Below are 22,092 nucleotides of genomic sequence, written 5' to 3' on the forward strand. Positions count from 1 at the left end.
TTGTGCGTTTATTCTTAACTAAACAGATTTTTATCTGAATGTTTGTTTGACTACTTTTAGAAATCCAAACTTTCACAAAGACTCAATTTTCGAGTGTACTTCTAGAAATCAGGAAGCAAATTTATGTTTGACTATTTTTAGAAAGCTCTAATTTCCTGTGCCTATTCTTCTAACAAAATTTGAAGAAAAAGGCTTATTAAAAAGGCTTGAGTTCACAGCAGTTTACCGAAACATTAAGAACCAACTTTTATAAGGGAGAATTGGCGAAAATAGTAAAACTTGTGACAAATGTAACTCCTAGAATGGCGTAAAACCCACCAACTCGAAATTTCCGTGTCTTTGCAAGTTATTTTTTTTGCTCAATTGGCTTAAAAGTGTTTCAAAATGCCAGACACTGAAATCTAACTTTTAGATTTCGAAGGTTCTAAGTTTTTTCATAAGGAATTTCTTCTGGTTTCTAATGTGATTTTAAAGTTGGCGTACTTTTGCTCTCTCTTAAATTTCATATTTTTTAATACGAGTAAGTGTAATTTAAAGCAAGAAATTATAATAAAAAAAATCAACAACAACAAGTGTATTAAAAAAATCGATGAAACAGTTTTATATCTAAATTATATATCAATATAAAAAATATAGAAAAAAAAATATAAAAAAAAAATATAAAATATAAAAATAAAAAAAAAAAAATAAAAAAATATGAAAATAAAAACAAATTCTTGCCTAAACCAGAAACAAAATATAAATAAAAATAATATAAAATAAAATGCTTTTCGTAAATTAAAAGAAAATGAAACGAAATATGTTAAGTGAAGTTCAGTCAAGTAAAATCCAATAAAATATTGAAATTGGAAACAAAAAAATTAAAATTCAAACAAAATAAACATAAAAAAAGAAAAACTGTAAAACTGTAAAACAAAAATTAAACAAAAAAAAGTAAAATGACACAATGTAAAAATAAATGACAACAAAATAAAATAACATTATATAAAAATAAAAATAAAAAAATATAATAATAGTATGAATAAAAATAATAAATATTTTGGGTAGTCGAAAAAGTATTTTCGCATTTCTAATCAAGCTTTAACTTATTTTTTTTAGATTTATAATAATAAATAAATAAACACATATCCATTTTGGTCGACCACTTTTTGCCATTTTTTCCGCTAGAGACATTATTCCATCAAAGTAAAACTTTCATCAGTGTAAATCGAAATTTCGAAATTTCCAGAACTGAAGCGAGCGAACCATTGTTGTGCTACACGAACTGATACAGCATCGTCTCCGTAAACTTCACAGCTTCGCTTGCGTGGCATTCTTCCCTTTTTTAAACAAAAATTTCAAAATATAGCGAACTTCTTCATTATTTTCACTCATTTTTGAACAGCTGTAACTTTTTTTCAAATTCACTGAATTTAATTTTTTTTCTGTTAAATGAAGCTTAAGTTTTCACCTTTCCAACACTATATGGTATAACACAATGTCATTTGTGGCACTGGCGTTATGCGACTGCAACGACATCTATTGACAAAATACGAAAAGACTTTTTCGACTACGCAATAAATAAAATAGCACAAAAGTAAATGCAACAAACTAGAAAATATAACTGAAGTTAAATTCCTAAAATTCTAAAAGCCTAAAGAACTTGGAACGAAATGCTACTCATAACTGGAAATATTTTTATTCAGATTACGTTGGTTCACAACTTTATGTAAAAAGTAATGAATACAAAAAGCCTAGCAACTAAATTTAATATAATAATAAAAAAAAAAAATAAAATTAACAACAACAAAAATTATATACAAAAAACATGAAAAATAGCAAAATTAAAAATAATTAACAAAAGAATAATTTTCGCTACTAAATTATATCGAAAAAACCTTATACAATTTTAAATTGCAACCATGCCACAGCAGCAACAACAAAGTGCCGAAATTCCCCACACAACTTTTCAATTAACACGGCATTGCCAAAATGTTGGCCATAAGCCATTTCTACTAAGAATAACTGTAGTTTTCGCTATATTCGAGTACTCCGAATTTAAAGCGCATTGTTAATGCTCGTCAAAAAAACCGTGTGCCTTCCCACTTTATCAAGCCACAAAAAAAAAGTAGCTGGCGAAAAATGAAAAATGCTAAGCAGCAGCGCGTAGACAACGAATTTTTGTCAGTTTTCATTTCGGCTTGACCCCAACTGCCACCCGCAACAGCTAGACGAAACATTTGCTAACTCAGCTCACACACACACACAGACACGCAACTAAACCCTCCGACTGTGTATGCCCGAGAAAAAATCACAATGCCACACGGCGCACCTTGGCGCTGCCACCTCTCGCGCTGAGCACGGCTAGCCGGCGGTACTCGTTCGCTTATGTGCATCTTTCCTGAATTTTTTTATTTTCTTTAGTTCAATTTTTTTGTGGAAAAATCGCAGTTTGTCGGTAGCCAGTGTATTACAACAAAGTAGTGCGAGAAATAGTAGAATTGGCGACGGCGGTTAATGAGCGATTTTTTTTTAACTTTTTTGTTGCTTTTTTGTTTGACTTGTTTTTGTATTTTCTTGTATGCATTTATTTTTAGTTTATTTTAATTTTGTTGCATTTTTTGATTTCGTTATTTTTTCAGCTTTTCAATTTCCGTCAGTCTCCACACTATTTTCCTTGCCGCGATTTTTTTGTTGCGTTCTTTTTTGCACTCACTTTTAGCTTATTTTTTTAGTGCCCGCTTTCGTCTGTCCATTTCGCAGCAGTCATTTCTTTCTCTTGTCTTTTCGGGCACGCAAATTACAATTTACTTTTGGCAACTTATTTCCATTTGTAATGAATTTTTTCTTCACCAATTTTTTCGTTGCAACATTTTGGCAGTTTTTTTTTGCTAGTTTTGCTGTTTTCTTCCAATTCTCGTGGAGTCGCACGTTATTTCTTACTTTTGTGATTTTTTTTTTAATTTTCTTGCTGCTATTTGTCGTCCCTTTTGAGCTTTTGTTTTGATTTATTTTCTTTCTCCTTTGCTTCATTACATCTCCCTCGCTCGGTCTGTGGTCCAGCGTTAATTACTTTTTTTATCCAAACATTTTTCCATGAAATTTTGCTTATCGCTGGTCGGCTTTATGGTACTTTTGGTGGTGATATATTTTTAAATCAAAAATTGTTAAATGAAATCACTTCTGAATAATCACTATTGACGCATGAATCGGAGAGTCGCAGAGCGAATTTCAAACAAAATTTTGCTTAACAAATTATTGAAAATAATGAAATGAAATCACTCAGATAAATTTTTTGCTAATGCTTTTTAAAAACGAAAGTTATGAAATTAAGTTACTGGGAATCGATATTTGGCAACATTTTTAAAATCGATATCATGAAATGAAATTACTCAAAATAATTTTTTGAAAATATTTTCTTAAATCGAAAATTATGAAATTAAATCACTGAAAATATTTTTTTAATCGAAAATCATGAATTGAAATCACTCAAAATAATTTTTTGAAAAATGAAATTAAATCACTGAAAATCAATATATGGCATTTTTTTTAATCGGAAATTATGAAACTAAATCGCTGAATATCGATATCTGGGAATATATTTTTTAAATCGAAAATAATGAAAATAAATCACTGAAATTTTTTTTAAATCGAAAATTATGAAATTAAATCACTGAAAATCGATATATGGCATTTTTTTTTTAATCGGAAATTATGAAACTAAATCGCTGAAAATCGATATCTGGGAATATTTTTATTAAATCGAAAATAATGAAATTAAATCACTGAATTTTTTTTTTAAATCGAAAGTTATGAAATTAAATCACTGAAAATCGATATATGGCATTTTTTTTTAAATCGAAAATTATGAAATGAAATCAATAAAAATAATTTTGGCAATAATTTTTAAAAATGAAATTACTCAAAATAATTTTTTCCAATATTTCGTAAATTCGAAAACTATGAAATTAAATCACTGAAAATCGATATTTGGCAATACTTTTAAAATCGAAAAAACATGAAATTAAATCACGGAAAACCGCTATTTGTCAGTATGCTAATTACAGAGTGAATTTCAGTTATTTATTTATTTTTTTATCAATCATATTTTTTTAAATAAAAATTTATTAGCAACGAAGCATGTATTAGAAAGTTTCAGAGAAATGAAATTTCTCTCCAAGATATGTTTTTGCTACTAATAATAATTTCTAGTACCGAAAAATATGAAACGATATCACGTCTAAATAATTTAAGCGACATTTATGACAAATGTTGCATGAATTGAGAGGTTTCACGGGTTCTGCTCATACCTTTTTTTAGATCAAAAAGGTTGAAGGTCCTTTTCTCTAAAATCAAAAATTATGAAATGAAATCACTTCATGCATATTTGGTAAAAAATTAAAACTATGAAACGAAATCAGTCCAAAAAAATTGTGTCCATATTTATTGCGCATGAATTCTGAAGTTTCGCGATCAAAAAGGTTGAAGATCCTTTTCTCTAAAATCAAAAATTATGAAATGAAGTCACTCAAATATATTTTTTTATCAAATTTATCACCAACGATGCATGAATTTCGCTAATTTTACTGCAAATTTCACACACAAATCTTTTTCCCCAAATACTTATATTAAAAAACAACAACAGAAATAAAACTGTGCATGAGAAAATCGTGTCAATAAAGAAAGTATAAAGCAAATTCAACTAACTGCAATGCTCAGCAATAATTTAGTATAAATTAAGCAAGCCTACACAAAGTTTTTGCTTAATTATTATGCCGAAATTTGTTTGTTTTTTTTTTTTTCAATGCGTCAACGTGCTGATTTGGTGCTTTTTTTCGGTGTGCGGAAACACAAAATGCGACACATTTCACAAAAACGCGCCTAAAGTGTAACTAAAAATCTACGCCTATATAGCAAAGACCTCCAAGCAGGTGCAAATCGCGCCCCGACGCCCACAACGCGCAGCGGACGCATAATTTTCACGCGTTGCGCGACGTACGATTTGGAAAATGCGTGTCAATTTGACAAACAAAACGCTTGATTTTAATTTGTTGACCGCCTATAGGCCAAGATAAATTCGTTTCTCATGCCCGAAAACTGTGTACCCAAAAATAAATTCACTAAAATTTCGCTTATTCGCAGGTTTTTTGAAAACTAAACATTTTTGTTGAAAAAAAATACACACACACATACATATATTTTTGTTGAGTTGAAAAAAGTATACAAGTATAATAAACAACTTAAAGATATATATTAAAAAAATATATATACAAACAAAAGCAAATTAAAATAATTTACAAAAATTTAAAAATTAAAATAAAAAATTACAAAAACAAATAAGTTGGCAAATGAAAATGAGTTTTTAGAATTTTACAAAGACACAAATATACATACATACATATATGTAGTCAAACATAAAGTGCAATCTAAGAGAGAATAATACAAAAATTAACAAAATATTATATAAAAAAGAAATTAAACCAAAATCACAACAACAACAGCAACTAAAGACGCATGTGGCACCAACAAAAGCGTGTGTGGCATGCAACGCGTAAAATTTGCAGCAAGTAGGCGATATAAAGCGACAAATAAGTTTGCAAGAAAGCATATCCAACAACAACAACAAGCGTGCAGCCAACAAACACAGTTGCCAGATAGTTAAAAAAGTAAATTTCCGTTTTGCTTTTGAATTATTTTAAAATAAATCGTCGTTATTGCATATGAAACAGTTATATACACTGTATATATATATATATATATATAATATATAAAAGAAAAACAACAACAATAGCAATAACGAAACAGTTGTTGTAAATAGCAGCAGCAGCGGACGGACAGCAGGCAGCAGACGACAGCCGACGACAACTGCAGTGGCCGCAAGCTTTCCAGCGCCCCTCCAACGCCTACCAACAAAGCATCACCGACAAGAAGCAGCAGCAACAGCAGCAGCGACAGCGGCAACAACAATCACAATAATACGGCGCTTAATTAAGCAATACCTACGCGATTGGCCCATGGAAGAATTGGTAAATTTTTACAAATACACACATACATGTAAATATATGTACAAGTATATACATATACATAAATTATTGCGTAAATACATAAGCACATTTTTTACAATAAAAAATGCAACATTATATATATATATAAATTGTGTATATAGTTTCATATACCACATATGAAAGTTATATACTTTCGTATATACGTATTATGTACTTGCCAGCATATTATATACATGAAAGCATATGCATTATTTACACGCAAGCCAGCCATATACTTGTTAATATATACATATACATATATACAAACACATGTATTTGTAACACTTTAAAGTAAATATTATTCCTTAAATGTGAAATTTTCAAGCGAGCTTATTTACTTATGTAATATTTGTCGAAAGAGGTTTAAAAGCGGTACGTTTAAACTTTAGGAATCATGAAATTGAAGAGAGGAAACATTTTTGGTTGTATAATTTGCAACAACAATAAAAATAACAGCGGTTTACTACGCTGTTTTACTTAACTGTAAGAAAGTGTATGTTCTATTGCACCAGTCGGCTATTTAAGCGAGGTTGTATATTCTTTTAAGCTTACTGTTATGTAAACTAATAACGATTTCATCATTAATCCATTTCTCTTTTTAAATATATCCCTGCTTGTTACCACTACAAATAATATTAAGACACCAGTCTTGATATCTATACTGGATCGAAAAAAATATTAGGACACCACTCTTGATATCTATATTGGATCGAGAAGATACCGATGTCAAATATTTATGTGTCTTTTAATCAGTATCCATATTGAAGTACACTTCTAGCCCTTTTATAGCTTTCACTACTAATATGTGGTACAAATAACGGGTTCTCGGGTGTAATGGTAAGTGTTATTCTTGAAGGAATAATAATAGTACATCATTTTTTGTAGTGTTGAAAATTAGTCTTGGTATTTCTAATATCCTCAATCCAAGTTTATATATTTTTCATAAATATTACACCGACCAATATTTTTAAATAAGATCTATATATTGGAACCTTTTTTTCATTTTATTAACAATCTTATAAACATATAAAGGCAAGATATAGTGCAGTTAGGGCCGTTGAGATAAAGTGGAGGCCTGAGTAGGAATAAAGTATGTTTGCTCGCTGATCCATCACTTGTTGGCGAAAAAAATTATTAAAAAGTGATTATAGAGCACCGATTCAACCTAAGAACCACGCTGTAACCTCCGGGCTCGGAGAGAATTGTCTCCAATACCAACCTTCTATCTGTCACTGAGTGCAGATATGGTGGCGTGACCCGCTCAATAACCAATATTCAAAATTGACTCTGCAAACTAAACATTTACCACACAAACACAATTTTAGGCATCAATTTCTTCAAAATCGGATTAAATTTGGACCTTTTTTTCTGAAAATACTTCTATAAGCAAAACAATAGCAAGACTTTTTCATAATTTTAAAATTCTTAATTTATTCTTCCAAATCTATGTCGTTCGCCTCTAATTAACACCCCTTAGGCCCAATACACTTTCCCAACGTTTTTTTATCAATCCTCGAATCAATTGTCTAAGTGAATTTCTGGAATAACATTCAATTTAAGCGTAGCGATTCACGCTTAATGTCTCCAATTGACTCAAAACGGTTTCTTCGAAGCGGACATTTGAGTTTGCCAGAAGTCATGCGGAGCTAAATTAGGCGAATACGGTTATATTGTTTGAAGAATCAATGTGACGGTGCAATATCGTGGTGCATAAACAAAGAGTTGTCGACCCATAATACCGGCCTCTTCTTACGAATAGCTTTCCACAAATGACCCATACCACTCAAATAGCATTCCTTGTTGCCAGCTTGGGCGGTCGGCAGAAATTAGGAGTGCCCCACAACTCGATAATCGATGAAAACTGTGAATGTAACCTTGATTTTTGACCTGCTCAAACGTCAATGTGTTTTTCGGTTCGGCTCACCTTTGCCACGATATTCGGCCGACTGAGCGTCTGTTTCTGTATTGTAAGCATAGTGATTTTGGAACCAATCGTGCTTTTACATTTCTTAGACCCAAACGATTTTTCAAAATGGTTTCCACTGATCTCTTCTGATCGACGATGGTAGTAAGATCTCTGACTGTTCATCGTCGATTCTCAAGCGCCAATTCCTTCATTTTATTGACGTGTGGATCATCAATTGATGGTGATGGCTGTCTTGGACATAGTTCGTTGTCAACGCGTTCTTGACCCTCTATGCATAATTTGTACCAATCAAAACCACAAACAATTATCACCTAAGACCTTTTCCAACATTCTGAACGTTTTGGAAAATATTAAATGTCTAAATTACTCATGTATTGTATATAAGACAATCGGCATGGGCAATAAGCTAGCAGTAAGGTATGAACATAGTAATATTACCGATCTGTGAGGACGTTTTTGGTTTGTAAAGATCTATATAGATGGATTATATTGCGCGTACAGAGATTTATCTTCTGGCTTCATACGAAAATTGCTTATAATAGAGAGGGTTAAACACAGAAATTGTTGATACCTCAGAGATGCTACAAACCAAAGCTCTACTGAAGCAAAGTTTTTCAAATATTTTTTTAATGAGGAATGTCTCAAAGGATCATCCATCACTCATAACAAACAGCAAGATTGAATATGCGACATAAAAATTATAGAGAACTTAATCTACTTGGTGTTAAGGATGCGACTCTAATTAAAGGATGCGTGCAATGCCTTGGAATTCTTAAGCGGCCATGAAAAACACGTTTTTGTGAATTTTTCGAAGACACGTTTGATATTGTAGAATAAATAAATAAAACATATATTTTTACAGAATTTAATAACCCTTAATAATCGGCGACTAATTTTGAAAAATTTTAAATTTCCATGAGTCCGTAGCCGATCTCCAGGAGAAGCTTCGAAAAAAGGTCTCTAGGTGGACTGTTTTTTAAACCATCTCAAATTCAAAAACAAAAAAAAAATGTTATTACTATAAGGGATTGCACGTAATGATCATAGTACTAGACTGAATTTTATTTTTTTTTAAATTTCGCTTCCCAAAAAAGACGTTTTTCTAACTGAGTGGCTTAAAAAATTCAAATTATTTTCAAAAAACGTTTTCCTTCTATCATTAACAGACAAATAACTTTTAGCTAGCCCGAAAGCAATGGGAAAGTTACATTTCAAGCGTTCCAGCCGAGCTGAAATTAGCGTTTCACGAACGCGCTTAAAGTTTTGGGCGCCGATGACTCTAAGTTAACAAATGTTAAAAAAACACGCGCAAATTATCGAAATTATTTCTCGAATAAAATTCAGATTTTCGGAGAATATTCTCGTATGTATGAAAAAAATTATATTATTTTAATTCCCAAATTAATATAACTCCACCAGCGAGGAGCTTACGCTGTCGGCGAAAATAGCTTGCTGGTGAGCAATTTAAATAACATAATAGCAACTACAGACTATAAATATATGTACAGGTATATATACTGTATAGGTAGGTAGCAGAAACAACAGACAGCATAATTATTGCTACGGAAGCAGCAGCAACAATGTTAATTGTTATTGTATTGTGCATAAAAATTTGCAATTGAGTACAAAAGTAGATAACCCGAAGCTGTCACAGCCCAAAAATAAACCGGGCTTGCACGCGTTATGCGTTTTTCAAGCGATTCTTATGTCATAAATGCATATGTATGTATGTATTATATATATACACATACATATGTATATACATTTATATACATATACTTTTGTGTGTAAGGTAAAGCAAATAAGTGCGTTTGTACACAAAAAAAACCGAATTTATCTGCATATACGCATTTAACACCTCATCGGCAACAATTTTGGCTACCAACCAGCATAACAGCAATAAAACAATAAAAAACAACACTTTGCGAACAATTGAAAATTATCAACTGCCACTACCGCAAACAAACAGTGTTGCCAGGCGAACGCCAGCGGTGCAGCAGCATTATAAATAAGTATGTATGTTTATTTTTGTTGAAAAAGAAAAAAACGCAATAAAAAACATGACAATAAATGCGTTGATTTTCTATAGCCCTGCACCCAGCCAACGCTTATAATTGAAAATATAATTTACATAAGCGCCACATACTTACATACTTACATACAAATCACCACATAGGTGTAACACACAAATACGCATATATTTGTGCTTACTTATGTATACAACTACAACTACAAAAAAAAAATAACATATAAAACATGAAAATAGCATTAATAAGCCTGCCACCGCGTTGCCAAATCCACCGAAATCCGTTTTGCCTGTGTGTGCACGCGTATTTACCGCAGTCAATATACCGTTAAACATACTTTGACTACGCACATATTTACATTTATGCGTGCAAGTGGCACATCATTTAATTTTTTGCATTTATATAACGTGTATATATTGAAAAATACATACATATGTATGTAAGTGTATAGCTACGTGTATATGTATTTACTTAATAACTTGCGAAATGAACCGAAAATCCATTGCGTCCATTCATTAACAATAAAATTCATGCCAATACACATTATTTGTTCAATATATAGTCTTTTTTGAGCAACATTGATACATATGTGTGCATGTGTACATATAATGAATATTTCCATTTTTTTTGCTATTGTGGTTTGTCAATGCGCATAACTTTATATATTTAAGCACATACATATATATAATTGTATATATGGAACTTGTGTGCTGCCTTGACTATGAACATTTTAAATAGCTACACACATATACAGATATACTATATAATTACACATGTATATATGTTTATTTATGTTTAAGAATATAAGCAATTGTTCGGCGATGACAAATATGTGGCAACATTCTCATATACATACATATGTATGTATATACATAGGATGTTTTTTTGTACTATTAATTTTTTTCAATCCCTTCATAAAATTTCCTTGGAAATACCCTAAAAAAATCCCTGAAATTTTGAGCCCTTAATATTAACATTAAGGACCGGACCAAGGCATGTAAAAATTTTCAGTAGAAAATACAGGACAATCGTGGTTTTTTATCCTTAAATTTCTACAGCTCAGATCCATTTTATGGCACGCTTTGACTTTAGACGCATGTTCCTCAGAATTGAACACTCTACAAAACTGTCCATTGCGTCAAAGTCGAAACTCACACCGGCGAGGTTGTACGGAGCTCTAAACCTGACTTTTGCACGAAATTCGCATTTTTTTGCTTTATGTGTATGTACATATCTCGTAAATGGCAAGAGCTATAGAAAAAATGTACATGACAAACTTGTAGGAAATTTTATTTGCTACGAAAAAGGTCCAAGGTCAAAATCGCTATCATTAATACTTCTCGAGATATTCGACGATATTTTAAGTAAGACTTTATGGAATTTTCATAGATTTTTTATTACATACCATCTATGAAAATTAAAGCCTTACTTAAAAAGCCGAATTTTTATGTATAATGAATATATATGGCATATACATACATATGTACATATATATAATAAATTTCGAAATCTATTTTTTCAAAAGTATCTTCAATAACCTGCATTGTTCCAAAGCTTATATTGTCACCTAAAATACAAAATAACATAACACAACTTTACCTAAAACCACAGGAAAACCAGAGAACGGAAATAGAAAATAGAAATAATTCCCATTGAAACAAAATTTTAATTTTGGGTATAACTTGATTACACCATATCTGATAGCAAAGGCTTAAAATATTTGTAATATGTTGTAATGAATCGTAGGCAATTTGAAATTTTTTGACGATCCGTTTTTTTGTCTAAAGTAAGATAGATTATAATGTGTTACTTCACATTCATAACATCTAAGTTTTCCAACTTTAAAATATAAGACTTGTACCGTGTATGAAACGATCAAAGTTGTAAAGAGTCTACCAGCAAGAACGTCATAGTGTTAAACTGAAATAAAACACTCAAATTTAGGCCTAATGTGCCCTGTTTTTTTTGCTATGCAGATAAATTTAAGACATTTTGATTTTGAACAAAATGTCGACCAAATGACCGACACAGCTCCGTTTGTATACTCTACACGTTTCCAACGAGTTTCGCCTACAGTACGAATGAAGTCTTCGAGCTCCTCAAGCGTTGCTGATTGATTGGCTTAAGCCTTTGTTGTAACATTGCTGGAGAGAAAATAATCGAGAGGTGTTACAACGCATGATCTTTGCGGCAATTCGAGTGGTTCATTTTTTAAAATTAAAGAGTCGCAAAACTTTGCAAGCAAAGTGTCCATCTTTAGACAAGAAAAAAGAGGCTGCGCGGAAAGAGGCTGATACGGAATTGTGGGAAATAGAGATCGTCGACGTCAATTTCAACGAATTCCGGGAAAAAATATCTGTAAACATCTTATTATAACATTCGCTATTGTCTCATTTCGTAGGAGATAAGGACCGATGATGTCGCCATTCCACAAACCACACTAAACGGTCTATTTTTGGGTATGCAGTTACGTGTCCTGAATCACACGTGGATTTGACTCAACGCAATAGCTACAATTTTGTTTTCTGGCGAAGTCATTAAGACGGAAATGGGTCTCAACTGGAAAACTGATTTTTCGATGAGGAAAACAAAACAGTAGCCACCGGTCAACGTTGATTTGTGAAATAATCTGCGGCAATTTCCAAGCATCTGCCAAAGTGAGAGGTGACATGATGAAATGATGAAAAGGATATATTGAGCTATCTCAAAACATATGTAGCTTTTGACAGTTTCGCGAGATTAAAGCCTATTGTAAACAACTTGGTGAAATAAATCACCTAAGTAGATTTAAGCAGTTTTTTGGTAACAGAAAGCACTTGACTTGTTTCCTGGTGCCATAGGACCGTGATCAAATTCGAAGCCAGGTCCTTCTCCACTTGTTCCTTCCAAGGGAGTGGAGGTCTTTCTATTCCTCTGCTTCCCCCGGCGGGCACTGCGTCGAATACTTTCAGAGGATGGAGTCATGTGTAGAAGTTCACGCAACTGAGGAAAGTTCTCTGATCGCCATTTACTTGGGAGTGGCCAGAAACGATTCTTTTTTATATGACTCAAGCAGCTCACGACTTCCGGTCTTTGACCAAATATCCTCTGGGTAGCCTAAGAACATCCGTTTGAAGACGAGCTAAAGTGAGAAGGCGAAACATCCCCTCCGCAGGGTTGTGCGTTGGGTTTGGGACCCGCCACGTACAAAAAACACCCCCAATGAAAGGAATAATCTTTATTTTAAACTCTTAAATTAGTTCCGTTGAAGTATGGACACGCATAGTCATCATAAGACAAATCGTGAAATCGTTGTTATGTTCCCACTTGGATGATGATGCATTCTAAGCAACGGATATGTGTTCCGTAGAATAAGGTAAAAAATCGCGTATGCGGGAAATGTTACGGCTCATTCAGAACAATTTTTCCCAAGAGATAATGAGTCTAAAACCGGTTTCGAGACAAAGATTTTTAAAACGAGGTTAAAAATACTTAATAATTGGATGTATGGAGATGTGTGACATAGTTGTCCGATTTGACCGATTCCGACAAGTCATCAATAGAATGTCAAAATACAGCTACATATTAGATTTTATTCAGATATCTATATACCGGACCAACCGGTTTTAGACACATAGTCTGTTAGGCAAAGTTGTTCAAAATTAACCATACAACATTACTCGAATGCGGGATTTATCCATTTTTTTGTTCCCTGTAAATCTGCCCGTTCTAATATACATATGTACATAGGTACATATGTATATATGTACATATAATGTACTCGTACGGTCATATGTGATTTTTCAAGTGAATGAGTGAAACAACCCAATGACATTGGCCTTCAAAATGGCCAGAGATCAAAAGTGGGAACGTCAATACACCGAACGGCTGCCAAGGCAGAACAAGGTGCGTGAAATCGAAAAAAGTAGAATAAACAAAAACAAAACCAAACGAGAGATCAGCGTAAATATTAACCATTATGCACAGTGCCGAATAGTGGCGAGCACCAACAAAAACCAGCAAAAATCAATGAGAAAAAAATGAAAAACAAAAACAAACACAACGAAACATCGAAACAAATTTACGATTATTTAAGTAAACATGCATACTTCAAGTTAGCCTCCGCTCACACACACACACACGCACAGAAGTGCATATGTAAACATGCAAACAATGCACCGCAGCACTTGTTGTTGGTGTTGCTTCGGCTGCTGCTGCGATCAGCCGGTCAGCTGACAGAGGTTAAAATGGAGGTGAAGGTAACGCGTACGGTCAACGTCACAGCGCGACGCAACGCAACTCAACGCAATGCATGCAACGTGATCGCAACGAAGGGACAGCAGGGCCGGCGAATGCAGCTGCAGCAACACAACAATAATAGCAACTTAAGTAGCATGAGATGAACAGCAAGCCGCGTAGCTCGTATCAGTTCGGTGACTGTCGTCGTGTTGTATTGCGTGAACGAATGCAGCGAACGATCGGTAAACATTTGCGCGGCGTAAGGACACAAGTTCAAGAAACTGACAAAGGCATAAGTCATATGCAAGCATTGTGTGACAGCCATACGCACATATACTAATATATAAATATATATATGTATGCACAAATAAATAAATATGGATATATGAATATATCATTGCTATATATGCATATCCAATGCAGCGTCAATAAAGGCTATACGCGCTGCAGTCTTTGTGACAGCGCGTCTGGTGGAAGCTGCAGTCTGTCGGAAGATATTTACAGCGCCCAACAATAGCAACAACAAGCTGAAATGAGTACTTACGCAGAACATACATAATTGCAAGGCAATTAAAATATTTGAGTATTAATACGCGTTGCAATTTTTTAATGACAACGATCACACTTACGCAGCGGTAGAAGAGATTTTGAGGTTAGAAATCATTTTTGATATTGGAAATCAAATTATTGTAAAACAAGAAAAAGGTGTTAACTTTGGTTGCAATGAAGTTATTAAATACCCGTCACAAATAATAGAGTTTACATACAAAAACTTGATTTGGATCGTTCAGTTTGTATGGTAGCTATATGCTATAGTAATCCGATTGAAATAATTTCTTTCGAGATTATACCATTGCCAAAGATAATCATGCAGGTGAAATTTCTTGTCGATATCTCGTCAAATGAAAAAATTTTCCATACAAAGACTTAATTCCGATCGTTCAATTTGTATGGCAGCTATATGCTATAGTCACCCGATTTGAAAAATTTCTTCACATATTGCAATGTTGCCTTAGATAATATTGCATGCCAAATTTCTTGTCGATATCTCGTTAAATGAAAATCTTTTCCATACAAAGACTTGATTCCGATCGTTCAATTTGTATGGCAGCTAGATGCTATAGTCACCTGATTTGAACAATTTTCTCAGAAATTGCATTGTTGCTTTAGGTAATATTACACGCCAAATTTCTTCGAGATATCTCGTCAAATGAAAAAAATTTTCCATACAAAGACTTGATTCCGATCGTTCAATTTGTATGGCAGCTATATGCTATGGCGGTCCGAAATCGACAGTTCCGACAAATGAGCAATTTCTTGGTGAGCAAAATGGTTGTACAAATTCTCATATCGATATCTCAAAAATTGAGGGACTACAAGTAGTTCACGTATCAACCGACAGAGAGACAGACGTGGAAAATCGACTCAGCTTGTCCAACTATCATTTATACATAGGTTTTAAAAGGTTTCCGGTTTCCTAATATACCGTGTACAGGCTATAAAAATATATTTGTTTACTTCTTTCGATCACATACATACATATATACATTTATTGAGGTTCTCTAGATGACTCCAGTATTAAATGGGTAATCGTAAATATACATATGTAAATATGTAATAGAATAACAGCTTCGGTCTGTCAGAGGCGTGATTTACCTCATAAGAATTGCAATAAATGTCACACAGCGGCAATAAAGGGTGTCTCTATGCGCATAGTAAATCATAATAATTACATTACACATAACTGTATAAGATTTAAGCAGCAAATGATTTATCGCTGAGATGAAAAAAATATTTATAAGCGATTGTTTTGAAATAACAGTAAAATATGACCAGTACTCAAAAATTTAATCAATTTATGAAGAATATTTTATAAGTTAATTTTTTAAAATAAAAATATCTTAAAATTCCAATGCTCTTTTTAACAACACTACACTTCTATCTACCATTACACTGTATGGCAAAAAACTGGTTTTTAGGTATTTGGTCAAACCGCTTTTTGAGAGATTGAGTCACATGTAAAAATTGAAGTTCTCGGTTTTTTGTAGCCTCCAAAATAATTGCTTTCAAAGTTGGAAATTATGCATATTGAAAAATATTATTAATAACTACACTAAATACTTACTAAAAAGTGAAAATATTGACATAAATAAACTTTTTCTCTTACAACGCTGGTGTATAACGTTTTTCCGTTAAATCTATATTTGCTTTATCAGATCATAGTCGAAGCTTCGAAAAAAATTTACATTTTCTACTTCGAAAATAGCTGCCAGATTTTGAACACTTTGTTTTCCGATTTTATGTTATAAAGTAATGGTTATTTTGAACGCTAACAGTTTTTGTATGATATGATATTTATAACTCAATCTATCAAAAAAATTGGTTTGGTAGAAAGCTTATGTTGTACAGTGTTGCAGTGCAGTGTAAAGTTGTTGCAATACCAAAAAAAAGTTGGTTCTGTTACATAAACTCTTTAGTTATCATAAACTATGTACTTATACTCAATTTTAAACTATTTTCAATCATCAAAAACATATACAGGAGGTAAAAATAAATATCAACTCGTCCAAATTAAAAAAAACTTTTTGAGCTAAATAATAACACTCCGTTCAATATGTGTGATTTTAAAAAATTCCATGCTGAGGATATGCTTAATACCATAGTACGAAAAGGTGTGCGTCTTGGCTAAATTATTAGATGAGTGCCTAGTTGTAGGCAACGCTTTATTTGCTATCACATATCGATGTTTTTGCACAGGATTATATAAAAATGAAACTTAAATAGGGTTAGGCATAATAAAATTCAATAGAAGTGATCTACGAAAGTTATTTACCGTTATTTATTTATAATAATGGGTTGTCAAAAAAGCCTTGCGGTATTTTTATTGAATTTTTTTTTTTTATTGAAATTGAAATGAATTTTTGATGACACATGCCCAGCTCTTGACCGATGCTACGGCTGCTACTATGCCGGTCTCTTTCGACCAATTCAGCGATTTTATCGAAATTTTCGACGACAGGCCTTCCGGAGCGTGGCGCATCTTCGACCACCTCTACACCAGAAACGAAAACGTTGAAACCATGGTTATGCGGTGGAAATGGAAACTGTATCGGGTCCATAAACTGCACAAATTTTATTGGCGGCTTGAGATGCATTTTTGCCTTTATCGTAGTAGTACTGTAAAATATGCCGTATTTTCTCTTTATTTTGCTCCATGTTTGCGACGCTATAAATCACGAAGGACTTAAAAGAAACGACAATCAATCAAACACGTGTTAGCGCGTGAAATGAGCTTTCCAAAAAGGTATGGCATGACCCGATGCGACGAATGAAACTAGAACTACGCGCTTTCAGCGCCAACTAGCGAAAATACCGCAAGACTTTTTTGACAACCTAGTATGTTAATCTGGCAGACCAATAAGCCACGCATAGATCAGTTTGATTCTTTGCGATACAAAATGGAATTTACTTGCTAAGACGAAGAGGAGTACCCATCGTTTAGGATTTATTTAGCTATTCACCTCCATTTATGGTTTATTGTCATTAAAGTATCTTCGGAAACGCCGCAAATAAGTCTCTTCGTAAGTTTTGAGTTCATTTTGCAAGAAAAATACTTTACAAGGAATTGCATATTTCTCGTTAAAAGTTTTTTAGTATTATTTTAGTTAAAACTAACTTAATTGAAAGCAAAGGAGAGCTTAGCCAAAGCATTCGTGAAATACGATCGTAATTATTTGAACAAAATATATATTTTTTAATTATAAGAGTTCTAAGATTTCAAATACAATATCTGTAAGTGCTATTTCCTTGCACACCAAGGGGTGCCGCCACTAAAAAGCCCCTCCAATTGCGATTTCGTCAAATCTAATCTTTAGCAAGTGCCTTACTAAACCACGATGTTCTAATTATTAAGTGGAAATCAACTAAAAATAAAAACAAACAAAAATTGCACGATAAGTGCACACAAATATGTATACATATGTACATACATACACATTCACTTGCCATCAAATTTGCAAAAAATCCCACAAATGCTTATTAGATTGGCGCTGGAACCCTGCAAAGGCAAATAGAAAAGTAAAGTAAATTTAACTAAAATAAAAGGAATATGTTAAAAGGGCGTGATTAAGTGGAAATATGGACGGTACGTAACCTAAGAATGTCGTTTACAACAACAAAAACAACAACTATAACAAAGTTTATTAGTACACATTTCACAAGAAACTAACTGTAACGCCAAATAAAGGGCAAAAAATGCAACAAAAATGTGCGCTTTTTGATAATTTCGCGGCCATTGTTGTAATAAGCACAATCACACACATGTAAACATCCAAATACATTCACACATGCGCTAGCGTTGAGGCGCGGCCTAACAAAGAGGCGATTCTTACAAGCAAAAATCAAGTGTTTTGCGCAACTTTTCGCGAAATACTGACATCTATACGTACATATATGCAGTAACATGCACACACATACATACATGCACTGCGCTATCAAAAGTGTTCCTTTTATTCCGCTTCCCTGCCGCTTCCTCCGCCGCTGCCCCGCCGCCATTGTTGATAAGAAACGAAATTTCCGCTTTGTTAGTGGATGTCGCGCGATTTGTTGTTGTTGCTATTATTATTACAGCTGTCATACGTGCATGCGCACACATCTACACACATATGCATATTAATAAACATGTAAATATGTATGTATGCGCATAATTACACTTTGGAGTTGCAATAAATTTTTTGCGAAATTCATTTTTTTTTGGTTTTTTGTTTGCACATTTCGTCGAACAGATTGCGCTCACGCATGCGTTTGTGTTGCTTTATTGCCTCCATGTAAATGTGTGTATGTGTGCGTGCGTGCGTCCGCAAATTTGTCGATTATTCACAAAAAACGGATCGTTCTGTGCCAGAAATGCACGAAAATAAATATTTTTAATAAAATATATCAATTTTGTTGTTTGTAATGCCGAAGGCTACTCGCAAATTAGGTCATCATTATGTGTATGCATGCTGACAATAACAACAACCAAATGTTACAATAACAATCGCAATGTTTTACTGATAGGAAGCTCCCTGCAGTCTGTCAAGGTTCTGAAATTTTATATTACACTGACTCAAAGAATTAGTCACCAGCGTATTTCGGTGTCGGGTATGCAGTGAGTTTGATTTTGATATTAACTCATTTTTATAGTAAAAAAAATAATTATCTTGATATTTTATGTAAATTTAGCTTATAAACTAGTATTGAGCTTATTAAAAACAAAAACAAGCACAAAAGTTAATTTCAGTTACTCCGAAGCAATAATACCGTTCATAATTTCAAAGATTCCTTGATACCGATCGACTAGTTTGTATGGCAGTTGTATGCTATACTGACACGATCTAAACGATTTCTTGGGAGATTACACCGCTGCTTTAGACAAAAAATTATGCCAAATTTCATGAAGATATTTTGTCAAATAAAAAAGTTTTCTATACGAGGACTTGGTTTGTATCGTTTAGTTTGTATGGCAGCTATATGCTATAGTGATTCGATCTGAACAATTTTTTTGAAGATCGTATCTTTGCCTTAGACAAAAATGTATGCCAAATTTGTTGAAGATATATCAGTAAACAAAAAAGTTTTCCATATAAGAACTTGGTTTCTATCGTTCAGTTTATATGACAGCTTTATGCTATAGTGATCCGAACTAAACAATTTTTTCGGAAATTATATTATTTGCTTAAGGAATAACCTATGCCAAATTTGCTGAAGATAGCTCGTCAAATGAAAATGTTTCCCATACAAGCACATGATTCCAATAGTTCAGCTTGTATGGCAGCTATATGCCATAGTGGTCCGATATCGGCGGTTCCAACAAATAAGCAGCTTCTTGCAGAGAAAAAGATGTGTGCGAAATTTTAGTTCGATATCTCAAAAACTGAGAGACCGACATCGGTAAAAATTATCTTCACACATTTTGCAAAGTCAACAAGTTCATTACATAGTTAAAATATTCTACGGAAAATGGATCTAGACTTAAAAGAGAAGCGCTAAATGCAAATTACAGCTGATTTTAATAGCAAGTGCTCATAACTATGCGGCTTAATTAAATTTTCGTAAAACTGAATGACAAATTAAATAACTTTCTAAGGCTCCAGATTAGGGAGTCAAAATGGTTAGCAAAGTCTATATAAAATCTTAAATTTTTACAATCTTCAATTCGTTTTGAAGCCGTATGATTAAGCCCGAGCAGTAATAAAATATTTTATCACTTTTCAATCACTTCGTTGTATTGTATAACCCATAATTTTTCAATATTGTTCCCACTCTTTGAAGCTCTTGCTTCAGTTAAAGAGTAAGTGATGGGGAAGAGAAGACAATTTACCATGAAACAGTTTGTATAGAAATAACTTTTTCTATAATCAATATTTACTGTTTCTACTTCTTCCTTATCATCATGTTCGTCTTCTTCCTATTCTTCTTAGACACTATAACCGCTACGAAATCTCGCCAATTCCAAATTCCCCAACTTTTTCAAATTTTAAATATAGTATATCAAAGCGTGCAAGCTGTTGCTAAAGTTGACTCCTTGACAAAATGTCCGATTGTCCCCATTGTAACTTCTCCATATCCTTCAAGTAGGAACTTTGGTAGCTGTGGATGATATCTTGCCTCAACCGGCTAAAAGCTTGGCATTCACAGAGATAATGTTCTGTCGTCTCATCACCTCCATTCTGCCGATGCTAATTTACGAAATTTTCAAAGTTGAGGTCTTGAATACCTGGAGTTAGGAATCACCGTGTTGCTTGTATTTTACCTAGAAGTAGAAGCTTTTTGGTCTGTCAACCATCAAGACCTTTATTCTAAGATCTGCGGTAAGCTAAACTTCTTGATTATTTTTCGTATTTCATTATATAACCTATTTATTGCTATACAATTTTACTCTCACTCTCTTAATGGGGTGTGTGTCTTTAATGGCATTAGCAATGCGCCTGATTGTAGGCAACGATTTGTTCATAATTTATTGTATTTGCGATTTTGGGTACCGGAATTACTTTAGTGTGCAAAATTTAAGCAAATTAAGTGAAATAATAAGCCACAATGAAGAAAATAATAATAATAAAAGTTTTTATCAGTCAAAATTATTTAATTTTAGTGACAATATTCTAGTTATTTGTTACCAAATGCTATTTCAATTTTGCTTTCTTAGCTGTAAAAATTCGTTTGATATCCCTTAACCTGAAACAATATGTTTTTTTATTAGATACTGGTCTGGACGAGTCTAAAGCGAATAGATTGTTTTTAGAATCAATTATGGGTGTTCCATCCAATTTCAGAAACTCTGTGTTTATTAAAATTTTTTTAGGGAGTTATAGACAAGTATTTATATATCTTTCCTTTCCTCGAACAGAGTGATCAAATGTTTCAACAATGTACTCCATTAGCTCCCAAACAAGATGGTTTCTCGGGGGAGTAAAAGTACATTTTCCTCTATAGTTAACTTGATATCTGTCAGTAGGGTTTCATGCCAAGCGTGAGCTTATGGTACAAAGCGAACTTATTATAAGTCCAATGATACCACCTGTGAGCTGCAATTACACTTCACTAATAATATAATAATCTGATTTTACCGAACAGAAGTGCATAGCGGTTCATTATCATGAGCACACTTCGCATAAGAAAGTTGTAACGCTCAGTTCAGAATGAATTTTAAATGCATTTAATCATCAATTTCTTGTCTATTTGTTTACTAAATTGCTTAATTGAAATGCCGGCCGCATAATTTCTTCAATATTTAAAAGCCATATGCATGCCTACATATAATTATGCAATAAGTTTGTATTAACTATATATGCGTTCAGCTCATACGGTGCTTCTACTTAGCACTTATGCGCTCTACAACAAATCGATAAATCAACAA

The 22,092-nt window shown here is 33.1% G+C and overlaps 1 protein-coding gene across 3 annotated transcripts in view; it reads left to right on the plus strand.

Annotated features, from left to right (window-relative positions):
• LOC120767079 (putative mediator of RNA polymerase II transcription subunit 26) overlaps positions 1-22,092 on the plus strand; it is a 185,915-nt gene that overhangs the window by 57,264 nt on the left and 106,559 nt on the right. Inside the window, exon 1 of one of the 3 annotated variants that reach the window (XM_040092960.1) lies at positions 5,346-6,005. The exons of the other annotated variants lie outside the window; for them this stretch is intronic. The gene's annotated coding sequence lies outside the window, so the exon portion shown is untranslated. Of the gene's footprint in view, positions 1-5,345; positions 6,006-22,092 lie in introns of those variants that run through there. 3 annotated transcript variants of the gene reach the window in all.

Source organism: Bactrocera tryoni, chromosome 1, assembly GCF_016617805.1.
Source record: "Bactrocera tryoni isolate S06 chromosome 1, CSIRO_BtryS06_freeze2, whole genome shotgun sequence".
Taxonomy (NCBI): Eukaryota; Metazoa; Arthropoda; class Insecta; order Diptera; family Tephritidae; genus Bactrocera; species Bactrocera tryoni.